Below are 14,407 nucleotides of genomic sequence, written 5' to 3' on the forward strand. Positions count from 1 at the left end.
ACCATAGCCTTGACTAGACGGACCTTTGTCAGCAAACTAATGTCTCTGCTTTTTAATATGCTGTCTAGTATGGAAGTGACAAATTGATTCAAGGGATTAGATCTGATAGACAGAGTGCCTGAAGAACTATGGACAGAGGTTCATGACAATGTACAGGAGGCAGTGATCAAGACCATCCCCAAGAAAAAGAAGTGCAAAAAGGCAAAATGGTTGTCTGAGGCCTTAAAAATAGCTGAGAAAAGGAGAAGTGAAAGGGAAAGGAGAAAAGGAAAAATATACCCATTGGAATGCCGAGTTCCAAAGAATAGCAAGGAGAGATAAGAAAGCCTTCCTCAGCAATCAATGCAAAAAAACAGAGGAAAACAACAGAATGGGAAAGACTAGAGATCTCTTCAAGAAAATTAGAAATGCCAAGGGAATACTTCATGCAAAGATGGGCCCAATAAAGGACAGAAATGGTCTGGACCTAACAGAAGCAGAAAATATTAAGAAGACGTGGCAAGAATACACAGAAAAACTATACAAAAAAGATCTTCATGACCCAGATAACCACGATGGTGTGATCACTCACCCAAAGCCAGACATCCTGGAATGTGAAGTCAAGTGGGCCTCAGGAAGCATCACTATGAACAAAGCTAGTGGAGGTGATGGAATTCCAGTTGAGCTATTTCAAATTCTAAAAGATGATGCTGTAATATATATATATATATATTTTTTTTTTTTAATTTGACCTATGTTTTATTAGGTTCATTCTGACAGCTTGGTGGAGAATACGATGCAGAAAATGTATATGTTTATATATTTATAAATATAGCATATCATGTTCTCAGTTTATTCTGAGTACTATTATTCCCATTTTATAGATGAGGTGGCTCAGTGGGACGGAATCCATCTGCCAATGCAGGAGACACAGGAAATGCAGGAGACCCACGTTCAATCTCTGGGTTGGAAAGATCCCCTGAAGGAGGATATGGCAACCCAATCCAGTATTCTTGCTTGGAGAACCCCATGGACAGAGGAGCCTGTAAGGTTGCAGCCCATGGAGTTGCAAAGAGTTGGACACAACTGAGCACATAGTTATCACAAACAGTATAATATTAGTGATTATTAGTAGTTATCTCTTTCCCATCTAGGACTCTTAAGATTTTGAAGCCATATTTTTATATGAAAGACATGCTTTTGCATTAACTTCGGTACCTGAAACAGTAGATGGTGTCACACCTCAACTGTGCATCTTCTACATAACTACAGGAAGTGGCATGATCTCTTACAACCCAACACTCCTGCAGGATACTGACCAAAATCTTACCTCAAAACTTTCCTCCAGGCTGCCCTCTCTGCCTGGAATGTTCTAGTTCCTGTCTTATTCCCACAGACTCTGAGACAGAAGTGACTCATGCTCAACAATACACAGCTCTCTACTCCCTCCTGAGCATTCCAGCTGTTTGTGCTTAGGTAGGGCTGTGAACTCAGACCCGGTCAATGGTCGGTTAACAGTGGAGAAAAGTACCATATAACTTTCTCCCTTTAAGTGGAGAATGTGGCAGCTGTGTGTGGAGATGGGATTCCATGTGATGGACCTGACTCACCAAGAATACAGCTGTCTCACACAACGTACTTTATGTAAGCGAGAGATAAACTCTTAAGTGTTCAGCTATGATGATTTGGGGGCTACTTGTCACTACAGCTTAAGCCTGGCCCGTCTTGAATAATATATACCACTTACATCCCACTCCTACACCGACCTTATTTCCCCTACCCTTGACTCCCACCTCCCCATCCACCTGTATAAAGGTTCCTTGTCAATTTTCAGATCATGATTTAGTTCCCTCAAACTCATCGTTTCTTAAGCAGGTCCCAGCATCACTTACTCAATGGATATGAATTTGAGCAAATTCCAGGAGATAGTGGAGAACAGAGGAGCCTGGTGGGCTGCAGTCCGTGGTGTTAAAAAGAGTTTGACATGACTTAGTTTTTGACAACAAAAACTGTTACTATTTTTATTATCGAGCCCTGTTTTTCTTTAAAATTATTTCCCTCATAATTTGTAATTACATATTTACATTGCTGTCTACTTGTTTTTTCCTGGTCTCCACCACTAGACTGTAAGGTATGCAAGGAGTATATAAGAACATATAAGTTTTACTTTCCAATAAAACAGAAAAGTAAACTAGGGCTTAGAACATCACTAGGTCTTAGGACAGTGTTTTATTCTTTTTAAAGAAATGAACATCAACTCATCAAAAGAAGTATATACAAAGTAGCAGGAATTTTGTTGTTTCATAATATGGACAACGGTATTATTGGAAGAAAGACAAAACCACTGGATTACGTGCCAGGTCAGGAATTTGTACAGAGACTTGACTACAAAAAGGTTTTGTACACAGAAGAAACTCAAGGGCATGAAAAATTCACAGTTTAAGAGAAAAATCAGCATATACTGTTACAGTCACAGGTAACCACTGAAAAACAGAATCGCTGTCGGTCTCTCTCTCATTCTGGTAACCTCATCTAAAAGCAGCAGCCATCCTTTACAGCAGGAAGGAGCAGAGAAGGGTCACATAGATTACAGATGCCTAGGGACACAGCATCTCACCCCACTCCCAGCAGATCACTTTGTTGATTATAACAGGCACTTCTTTGCTATTCATGGGTATGGCAGAAAGAGGAAAGACAAGGTAAAAGGGGAAGAAAAAGAAAGAACATGAAGAAAAGGAGAAAGTAAGAAGGGAGGGAGGAAGGGATGGAGAAAGGAAGGAAAACAGAAAGAAAGGTAGAAAAAAAAAAAAGCATTTCTATGAGAGAGGAGATAATAGAAATTCAGGATCTTTCTTTCTTAAAGAAAATTGTCTTCTGGCCTCTGAGGCAGACAACAAAGACCTAAGAGGAATCATGAATTCACAAGATTACTTTTTGAGTATTTCACTACACATTTTCACCTAAGATTCATCTTTTCTGGGTCATCCATTTCTGCCATCACTTCTACACATAGAGAAAAGGACACGCACTACAACACTGGGTCAGGAAAACTAGTTACCTATGTGCCTTCAGTTATCACACTTTTTATGTTGCTGTCCTTCTAAAGGTTTTGTAACTGCTTGGTCTAGATAACACTTTATTAGGTAACAAAAAAAGCAGATATTATTACCTAAGCCCTACACCAGATATTTATTATTTTGTAGTTATCCTGCACCCAGCTCTCTTCATATATAACACACCTTCCTAACAGCCTTCAGGCCTCCCCTTGGGGATAGTGTGAATGATATTCGTCTCAGTGGGGGGTCACTAAGTGCCACCTCTCATTGCCAATTCCCACTTCAGAAGTGGGGAGCTTGCTCCTTCCTCCACCAGCTCCCTGGTATACCCAGGGTCCAGGCAATCACACACCACTCCTGGGGTTGTAAATCCCGAGTGAGTGATACAAAAGAAAAGCGCACAGGCCAAGGTCAAATTCATTGCAGCACTTGGGACCCAAGGACCAGGAAGCTACTGAGTTGAAGCCCTGGTTAACTCCTGATGCCAGAGAAGCCCTAACTCTTGTCACTTTCTCAGATTCCTGCTGCCCCTGGTATCCTGCCCAGTAAATTCCCCTTTGGCTTAAGATATTTAGGGTTAATCTCTGTTGCATACAACCAAGAATTCAAATCAGGGCTGTTATATATAGCTATACAGGCTGTAACTGTGTATAAAAGAACCCAGAGAAAGAAACCAGGAGAGCTGAAATCCAGCCTGTGTTCCACTTGCCAAGGGGCTGCATTCTACTGGAGGAAAGGGTAGTATTTTCCAATTTCCATTGAGGCATTGTAGACAGGCAGTGGCCTTGCACCTGACTGATACATCCAAACTTATTTCAGTTATAAAAGAGGCCTAGAGACTAAGTCATTGATGTGTAAACTGTGATTACAATAATGCAATGATATTGCACTGGGCTATTCTGCTGCCTTTTTCTCTATCTATAGATTGAACTACCTATTTACTGCTGCAAGGAAAATTTGAAATGAGGAGTTTTCTTGTAATGGTCCATCTTTCTACGACAAGGCCTAACACAGTCATGGGCACCTGTAACTTGCCTACAAGTATTAAAGGATTCGATTTTATAAATATGTACATATATCTAACATTCTGTGCTACGATATAGGTTTTAATACTTAATCCTTCATATCCATCACCACTGGGGAAAAAAAAGACTCAGAGAACTTGAGAACTTTCTACATGTCTAAATTTCCTACAATCTAATTTTCCCAGTTTTACAGAGATCATGGAGAGGGAAAGATCAAATTATGCTGACAAAAGCTTCATTCTCATCTCTTCGATTTTTCTACCCTTGTTTTATGTCTCCCGCATGTCTTTTTTCTCCCAGTTTAGATCGCAAATTTATCTGGAGTGTTTGTGAGCTAGTATATAACCATGCCTAGCATGTGAATGGCATTTACTGTTGAAAAGCAAATTAGAACACCACCAACTCCTTCCATTAGGAATCTAACAGTTATGTTTCCTTTCCTCTACAAAGTTTCCTTTTACCATGGGAAGTCCACCAGTCTTCCTTTCATGTTACTTTAAGACACTGATCAAAATCTTTGTTCCTACTTCCCCTCTCCATAAAAGAAAATTAGATTTGTTTCCAGGCTTTAATCCTGCTAAGATAAAGTGAATCAGCTCTGTTTTCATTACTGTCCAGTCATCTCATCAATCACTGAAGGGAATCACTAAAAGCAATCAGCCAACAAGGTCAACGGCACTCAGCAGAGGGCCGGTGAGTGGTACTTTAACAGATCAAAATGAAGAAAAGGATGACAGTGCTTCACAGCCCTAAGAGCCCCAGTGCCACTCCTTAGGAAGCAACCTTTAAATGACAAGGAAGAAGATGAGTGAGAGAAGGGAATAATCTTTATTGTATAACAGTTCTCCTGATATCAAGCTTGTTAATGTAACAAAGGGCTAAATGGTTCATTCAGGGAGTTAGAATTGTCACTTCTTCCTACAATGACTCAGGTTTTGGACTTTGAGACAAAGAACCTAACTCTCCGTAGCTCCTGTTCTTCTCTAGCCATTTGTGTTGTCATGGCCAAAGATATCAGCTGGGGTTAAACAATTATAAGCGCTAGAAACCAACTTTAATTAACATAGGCTTGGCTTCCCTGGTGGCTCAGTGGTAAAGAGTCCACCTGCAATGCAGGAGCCACAGGAGACACAGATTCGATCCCTGGGTTGGGAAGATCCCCTGGGGAAGGAAATGGCAACCCACTCCAGTATTCTTGCCCAGAGAATCCCATGGGCAGAGGAGCCTGGTGGGCTACAGTCCATGGGGTTGCAAAGAATCTGACACTACTGAAGTGACTTAGCATGCAAGGGAATTTAGTGAAAGGACATTAAAGTTATGAGAATCAAAGATAAGTCTGAAACGTCAGGCTTCAGAAGGATAGAATCTGGATATCCCATCAAAGAGAGAATCTCAGAAACAGGAACTATTCTGTAGTCAGGACAGAATGAATTCTGACATCTTTGTATCTCTCTGAGATAGAAGGTCCTAGAATAAAGAGTTTAACTGGCCTAGAACTGGCCGTATGTTTTCACCCATTTGCTTAGGACTGGACAGATGAATTTGATTTTTAGCCCTCTGAAGGTAGAGGAGTTGGGAGGAGAGATGGAGTAAGGAGGTGGTGGTGTTAATTACCTATAAAAAATCTGGATGTTATCAATGCAAAGGGCAAGGTATCCTAGGTGGTCAAGATGAAATCAATGTGCAATACAGGGTTAACACAGAAATTGTTTTAACCCTCAAGGCCAGGAGTCATCTACTTAACTTACATGAACACTACACACTGCATAGAGCACATGTAGATTTTTCATATGTAAGTTAACAGCCTCATTTCAATAAGTAACACGCTACCTGATGTCTCTTGAGAAATCTGTATGCAGGTCAGGAAGCAACAGTTAAGAACTGGACATGGAACGACAGACTGGTTCCAAATAGGGAAAGGTGTACATCAAGGCTGTATATTGTCACCCTGCTTATTTAACTTATATGCAGAGTACATCATGAGAAACACTGGGCTTGGAAGAAGCATAAGCTGGAATCAAGATTACTGGGAGAAATATCAATAACCTCAGATATGCAGATGACACCACCCTTATGGCAGAAAGTGAAGAAGAACTAAAGAGCCTCTTGATGAAAGTGAAAGAGGAGAGTGGAAAAGTTGGCTTAAAGCTCAACATTCAGAAAACTAAGATCATGGCATCTGGTCCCAACACTTCATGGCAAATAGATGGGGAAACAGTGGCTGACTTTAATTTTTGGGGGCTCCAAAATCACTACAGATGGTGATTGCAGCCATAAAATTAAAAGACGCCTACTCCTTGCAAGGAAAGTTATGACCAACTTAGATAGCATATTAAAAAGCAGAGACATTACTTTGCCAACAAAAGTCCATCTAGTCAAAGCTATGATATTTCCAGTAGCCATGTATGGATGTGAGAGTTGGTCTATAAAGAAAGCTGAGCACCAAAGAATTGATGCTTTTGAACTGTGGTGTTGAAGAAGATTCGAGAGTCCCTTAGACTGAAAGGAGATCCAATCAGTCCATTCTAAAGGAAATCAGTCCTGAATATTCATTGGAAGGTCTGATGTTGAAGCTGAAACTCCAATACTTTGGGCACCTCATGCGAAGGGTTGATTCATTGGAAAAGACCCTAATGCTGGGTAGGATTGGGGGCGGAAGGAGAAGGGGACGACAGAGGATGAGATGGTTGGATGGCATCACCGACTCAATGGACATGTAAATTTAGGGAGTTGGTGAAGGACAGGGAGGCCTGGTGTGCTGCAATTCACGGGGTCGCAAAGAGTCGGACACGACTGAGCGACTGAACTGAACCTGATGCATGGTAGCTCTTCAATATTTTTTGAATGGATGAATTTCTTCTATTATTTGTTCTCATCCTTTCCTGTATGCCATTAATATTTCCTAATATTTAACAAGGGGCTTACCAGGTGATTCAGTGGTAAAGTATCAGGCTGCCAATGCAGGAGATGCAGGAGACGTGGGTTTGATCCCTGGGTTGGGAAGATCCCCTGGAGAAGGACATGGCAACCCACTCCAGTATTCTTGCCTGGAAAATCCCATGGACAGAGGAGTCTGGCGGGCTACCATCCATGGGATTACAAAAGTCAGACACAACTTAGCAACTAAACAATACCTACACACACACACACAGGAATTCCCTGGCAGTCCAATGGTTAAGGCTCTGCACTTTCAATGCAAGGGGCACGGTTTCCACCCCTGATCAGGGAACTAAGATTCCACATGCCCTATGGTAGGACTAAGAAAATACATACATTGGGGGAAAAAAGAAGTCTTGATGAAATAGAACCTCTATTGATAGAACCTCTAAAACTTTCTGTTCAATGCAGTGGAAAGAATATTGGAACAGAATCTTTTCTTGCTTCTGTCTAACATGACCTTGGGGACAGGTCACAATTGCTTAGGGTTTATATCTTCATCTATTGTAGAGGTAGATGCTCTTTAAGAATCTGTCCCAATTCTACAGACCTAAAATCATAGTCACAAATATATAGATAACAGAGACTCAGCAAACTTAGAAAAGATGTTCATAATTTTCACAGTATGAAGTGGCTCTTCCCTGAATCTGGACAGAAAGTAAAATCTAACTTACTTGGTAGTATTTAGGAGAAATTGCCAATATTGTAGAAAATCTAGATCACTGTTATCAAATGCTACAAAGAAAGGCAGCAGAATCAATTTTGCCAAGTAAAATCTTACACTGAATCCCAATGGCTAAAGCAAATAAGGTCAAAAAACTCATGACTGAAACAAAGAGGGATGTGTGGATCCCCACCCTCACACCGCGCAGGCTCCCAGGACCTGTAACTTGTGACAGTTCTAAAAACAAGACTACTAATTTCATTCAAACAGGAAAAATTAAGAAAAAAATTTCCCAAGGAAAAGTATATATGCTCTCTTCTAGTGACTTTAAAAAAGGCTTGGATTATTTATTCAGTTCAGTCGCTCAGTCGTGTCTGACTCTTTGCGACCCCATGAATCGCAGCACGCCATGCCTCCCTATCCATCACCAACTCCCAGAGTCCACCCAAACCCATGTCCATCGAGTCAGTGATACCATCCAGCCATCTCATCCTCTGTGGTCCCCTTCTCCTCCTGCCCCCAATCCTTCCCAGTATCAGGGTCTTTTCCAATGAGTCAACTCTTCGCATGAGGTGGCCAAAGTATTGGAGTTTCAGCTTCAACATCAGTCCTTCTAATGAACACCCAGGACTGATCTCCTTAAGAATGGACTGGTTGGATCTCCTTGCAGTCCAAGGGACTCGCAAGAGTCTTCTCCAACACCACAGTTCAAAAGCATCAATTCTTCTGCGCTCAGCGTTCTTTATAGTCCAACTCTCACATCCATACATGACCACTGGAAAAACCATAGCCCTGACTACACGGACCTTTGTTGGCAGAGTAATGTCTCTGCTTTTTAATATGCTGTCTAGGTTGGTCAAAACTTTCCTTCCAAGGAGTAAGCGCCTTTTAATTTCATTGCTGCTAGTTTATCAATAATTAATTTTAATTTGAAAAACAATAAAATCAAACTGAAATCAATCCCTTACAGTACTGACAACTAGTAACATATAGACAAAGACTATTGGGTCAAAGAGGGAAAATTTAGCTTCCAAAACATTTTACTATTTTAACAAGCTAAATTGTAAAATATGAAGAAAACTCTCCAATATATATATCAATAGCATTTAACATTTTGCTTATAATTGATAAATATCAGCAAGACATTGTTCTCCTGTATAATTTTTTCTATAGAATTGCTTCAGAGGAAAGATACATATGTCTCCAAAGCTAAAGTAAGTTAGCATCTATCCATTTTTTAATTCCCAAAGGGGAAATTACTGACAAATATTAAATGAGATAAATTATTATCTTTGTAGTTAATGACAGTGACCTTAGCAAAGAAAAATTGCTCTTCTCATAAAATCAGTGTTCTGTCCATTCCTCTAATTAGAAATATCATCAAAATCATGAAGATACTTTCAATTACCTTGGACCACAGATTTCTACACATGAAATGCCAACCATAAAATTCAAACATCCTTAGTAAAATCATATTTACTTATTAACACTAACGTAGATAAAAGCATATCATTTTACCTTAAACAAGAGATTAATCTTGAAAATATAAACACAGTTCAATCTATTGAATCTTACTGGGTTTCAATGATGCCATATTTCAGTCAAAGTAAAATGTTATGAAAATTTTTCTGCAAAATATTTTCCTGAAGGTAGCAATTAAATGTCTATTTACTTATTATAAAGATTTGTGTCTGATAACCAGAAGGAAGGCAAAAGTTCTCTCTTATTGTTGAAAGATACAGTATCTCTACTCTACTTCCTGGTCTATGCTGATTCTGCCAATCCTCTTCTGATCTCTGAATCAATGGTTTCAAGATTTTTAGTAAAGATCTTAAGACACAGTAGGTATAGCCTAGGGATGTGCAGCTGTTGTCAGTGTCCCGCCCTTATTCCTTCTTCGCGTACCATTTCCAGGGATGACAGCACCATTTCCAATTGTCAGCAGCTGATTCTGCCTGAAATCTTTCCCTGGCAGCCAGAAATCTACTCAACATGCACATGGGCTAAACCATAATTTACTGGGAAATTAACAATTTCCCTCTCTCAGACTAACCCTCAACCAATGATGGACTGGAGCTGGTCCTGCCTGCAGCCTCTTGGTTCAAGTAACTGAGGTATGTTGTAAACAGCCTCCCAAAATTCCCAGGTAGAATTAAGGTCTATTTGGTCACTGTGGTAATTTGCTTGATATATATTCTTTATTAGCTTCCCTCCATTTCTTTCCTTACTCCCCCAGTTTTTCATGACTTCTGTAATAAACTACTCACATTCAAATCCGTATCTCTAGGTCTGCTTCTGAGAGAACCCAAACTAAGACAAGGAAGTATAAGACGAATACAAAAGGGGTTCTACCTTTAGAGAATTCACAACCTGGAATAGGAGATCAATAATAAACAAAGGACAAAAATAACAAGAGGAAAAATACACAATATTACATTATAAATAAAGGCGTGCTGGCCCAGGTGAAGATATCAATTTCGAGTTTTCAATTTCCCATGTACCACTCCAATATTAGCTCATGGTCCTGCCTGCAACTATAACTATTATCTCCATTGGAAAAAAAAAAAATACAAGACTATCTCTAATAGTCACCTTACTCTAAGATGTCATCCTACCTTATTGCCATCACTGACACTGTTCTAATACTTACTGAATAATAAACAGTAGTAGAAGGATAACAAAGAGGGCAGAAATATTAACTTCATTTAATTCCATGACATCTGTGGAACAAAAAGAGTAATAATACAGTGATTCCACCTGACAAGTGGATTCAAACTATAGCTACTATAAAATGAAACTCCGCCCAAGGCAACTACATAAGAGAGCAAAGCCAAGTCAATATTCTGGTCATTGTTCACCATTACTTTCTGAAAGCACACATTTCTAATCATTTTCATTGCAACATTAATGGAAAAATCATTATTGAAGAGTACTTTTTTTAAAGCAGGTAACCTCTTACGGATCAACTACTTTAGATTGGATTTAGACTGGAGGTCCATCTAGTCAAGGCTATGGTTTTTCCGGTAGTCATGTATGCATGTCAGAGTTGGAATAAAAAAAGCAGAATGCCGAAGAATTGATGCTTTTGAACTGTGGTGCTGGAGAAGACTCTTGCGAGTCCGTTGGACTGTAAGGAGATCCAACAAGTCCATTCTTAAGGAGATCAGTCCTGGGTGTTCATTGGAAAGACTGATGTTGAAGCTGAAACTCCAATACTTTGGCCGCTTGATGCAAAGAGCTGACTCGTCGGAAAAGACCCTGATGCTGGAAAGATTGAAGGCAGGAAGAGAAGGGGACAACAGAGGATGAGATGGTTGGATGGCATCACTGACTCGATGGACATGAGTTTGAGCAAGCTCTGGGAGTTGGTGATAGTCAGGGAAGCCTGGCGTGTTGGTCTACAGGGTCGCAAAGAGTGGACACTACTGAGTGACTGAACTGACTTTAGACTTAGTGGCTAGGAAAGGCCTGACTTGTACGGATGAAGAAGGCAAGCATTCCAGGCAACAACTCGTACAAAGGCCCCTCACATGTTCAAGCCAACTACGTGTAGTATAACCATTTTCTGCTTAGGTGAGCTTTTTTTAAAATTCTTCATTAAGTGACCAAAATATGACATTACTGAAAATCAAATGATGTAAGTTGAGATAAGCAGAAGCCAAATTATGTTGGCTTTATAAGAAGTTTAGATTTTATGCTGCTTTAAGAAGGGGTAGCATGATCTAAATTTTAACAAGACTCCTGTTTTTCCCACAAGACTGTCGGGCAGAGAAAGCAGAAGCAGAGACCAGTTAGGTGATCACTGCAATAAGTCCTGGTGAACAATGGTGGTAGATTAGGCTAAGACACTAGTAAGTGGAAGCAGATAAGACTCTGGACATACGTTAGGAACCAAATCTCCAACCTAAGATGTCTTAAATGTCCAGGAAATTTGTAGGCTTCTTTCACAGTAAGCCTAGCGCTAGAGCAGGTTCAATGACATCAAAGAACTGTTTTTCCAGGCTTTCTAATCATTTTAACCCTCAAACTGGTATGGTTGCTAGATGCTCCCTTATTCATATGCAGAGGAAGAGCCTCCCTTTATGTGCTACTTCAAGAGCCAGAACTCCTCTTTGCAATTTTGACTGGCCCATTGTTTCACTAGCTCACACTTGGAAAGTCAGTCCATCCATTCATTCATTTATACAAAAGATGAACTGGGGTTGGGGTTGGCTTGAGTCACATTGTCTATGTGAATGAAGGATGGATATCTGAGAGGGGGAAATGTGTATCTGTTAGAAAAGAGGAAGAGGGAAATGGGACGCTGCTAGTAGGCAAGCAATGATAACAACTCCACAGGATATTCTTTGGAGATAGAGCTGACAAAAGAGTTTTTCAATGGACTGAATACTGGGAGAAAAAAGGATTCAAGAAAAGTTCTAACAGTGCTGGCTTCAGTATGGGCATAAAGGGGCCACCCACTGAGATGCAGAAGACTAGAGGAAAGATCAGGTTTGAGAAAGATTATCAAGGCTTCTCTCTCCACCAAGTTATCTTTAAGATACCCATTAGACACTGGAGAGGTGATGCAGCTGTCAGCTGAATATATGAGTTTGGGGCTTCAGGGAGAGGCCAAGACTGAGATTAGAGAATCAAATCATAGAGCTATTTTTGTTGTTGTTTTAAGCACCTGAGACAGGATGAGATTATTAATGTTTGGATAAAGCAAGAAGTGGACCTAGGGCAGGGTCTGGACCCATACCAAGATTTAAAAAGTGGAGTACAACAGAAGCCACTAAGGTAGCTAGAGAACTCTAGAACTCTAGTCCAACTCCTTAATGTCATATAGTGAGTGGATTGCATGCATATTCAGTCCTGTCTAATTCTTTGCAACCCTATGGACTGTAGCCTGCCAGGCTCCTCTGTCCATGGGATTTTCCCTCCCAGCAAGAATACCAGAGTAAATTGCCATTTCCTCCTCCAGGGGAATCTTCCTGTCCCAGGGATCGAACGCGAGTCTCCTGTGTCTCCTGCACTGGCAAGTGGATTTTTTACTGCTGAGCCACTGGGGTGGACTATAAGTAGTGCAAATTGTCAGCTCACTGCCAAAGGGTGAATAATGTTTCATCATTTAACTTAAGGTTAAGCATGGGAGAGAAAAGATACAAGTACCTTTAAAAAATATGAGGCAGATCTTAAAACACAAAAAAAGCATTATTAACACACTATATTCTTCAAAAGAGAGGGCTCATTATCATAGTCTTCTAAGTTAAATATTCAGTGGGAGTAGTATGGCATCCAATGGCAACAATTTTAATCCAAGTCCTGATGATAATTACTGACCATCAGGGATTTCCCTGGTGGTCTAGTGGTTAAGATTCCAACACCTCCACTATAGGGAGCAGGGATCTGCAGTGTGGCCAAAAAATAAATAAAGTTTAGAAAAAATAAAAGAGGAAAACTTAAAAAAAAAACAAATCACCTGACCACTATTACACCTACAATTTTAAAATGATTCAATTAGAATTAAGTGATTATGAAAAATTATAAGGTTAAAAACCTGGGTTCGAGTCTGTATCTGACAATTCAAAAGCAACCTTAGACCCTTTTATCTCCTATCTTATTTTTCTGTGAGATCGTTTTCTATTTGATAAAATGTTTACAACAGGCCCTTCTTGCTTGCTTCACAGACTCATTGTGAAAATCCAAAGTTAAAGAATATCAACTAATCATAAAATCCATAAAGAGAATTTTCTTCAGCTGTCTGGCTGGTCTAACCTTCTACCACTGATGTGCTTCATCATCCAGATGCCAAAAACCAATTACCAGGTACTCAGAGAAAGCCACCTAAACTGAATTTTGAAAACTTATTAAGAACAAAACATTGAAAAACTAGAGGTAACCCATTAAAATCTTTGCCCAATCCCTATGAAATTTCAAAACTGAACCTCACCAATTTAAATTCAAGGCATAGGAGATGGCCATCCCTCTGTGTACTAATCTGACACTGTCAGGGTGACATGGAGTCTAATGATGCCCTTGTAATCACTGACCATAATACTGAGAAAATGTACATCGTATTTCTTCACAAGCTACATTAGTATGGCTCCCTGTGCTTCATTATATGATTACAAATATCATTTAAAAAAATAGTGTCCAAAGTTCTTTCTTATTCTTATTCCATCTGTTCATCTAGTAGTTACATCTAGCAGACAAAGCAGAGAGGCATGCTTGTCTTAGAAGAATAAAATTATCTATGTCCAAAATAATTTCAAGGCACACCTCAAATGATACTTCAAGTGCCCAACCCTCTTTTTCATGTCAATACTATCTCATGACACATAGATTTTAATTTTCAACTACTCGAGTACCAATGATTCTACTTGTAAACAAGTAACAGATTAAAATTTGAAAATATTCCTAATAAAAGCTATATATATTAGCTCCATTCTGAATGTTGTAAGACTCCTCTACCAAATTAAATCTCCCCATTCACAAAAGCAGATGTGGCAATAGTAACCCCTGTGCAGAAATTTAATTGTACTAACTGAATCTGTTACGTAGTATATGAGAATGTGTACATGTTAACAAAATATCTTGAGTCCACTTCCTCAGTTTTGACAGAGACATCATTCTTAGAACTGTGGTCAAACCACTCTGGATGTTAAGTACTAATAATATTTTATCAACTTAATATTATTAATGGCTCAGAAACTAATTACAGCAATTTAAAATGACAAATATTTTAAAAACACAGGTTATGAAGG

The 14,407-nt window shown here is 39.6% G+C and overlaps 1 protein-coding gene across 4 annotated transcripts in view; it reads right to left on the bottom strand.

The window, feature by feature from the left end:
• The window catches only part of SEM1 (SEM1 26S proteasome subunit), a 353,898-nt gene that overhangs the window by 313,353 nt on the left and 26,138 nt on the right, over window positions 1-14,407 (bottom strand). The window lies entirely within an intron of this gene.

Source organism: Giraffa tippelskirchi, chromosome 10 (assembly GCF_054371585.1).
Source record: "Giraffa tippelskirchi isolate mGirTip1 chromosome 10, T2T-mGirTip1v1.2.pri, whole genome shotgun sequence".
Classification (NCBI taxonomy): domain Eukaryota; kingdom Metazoa; phylum Chordata; class Mammalia; order Artiodactyla; family Giraffidae; genus Giraffa; species Giraffa tippelskirchi.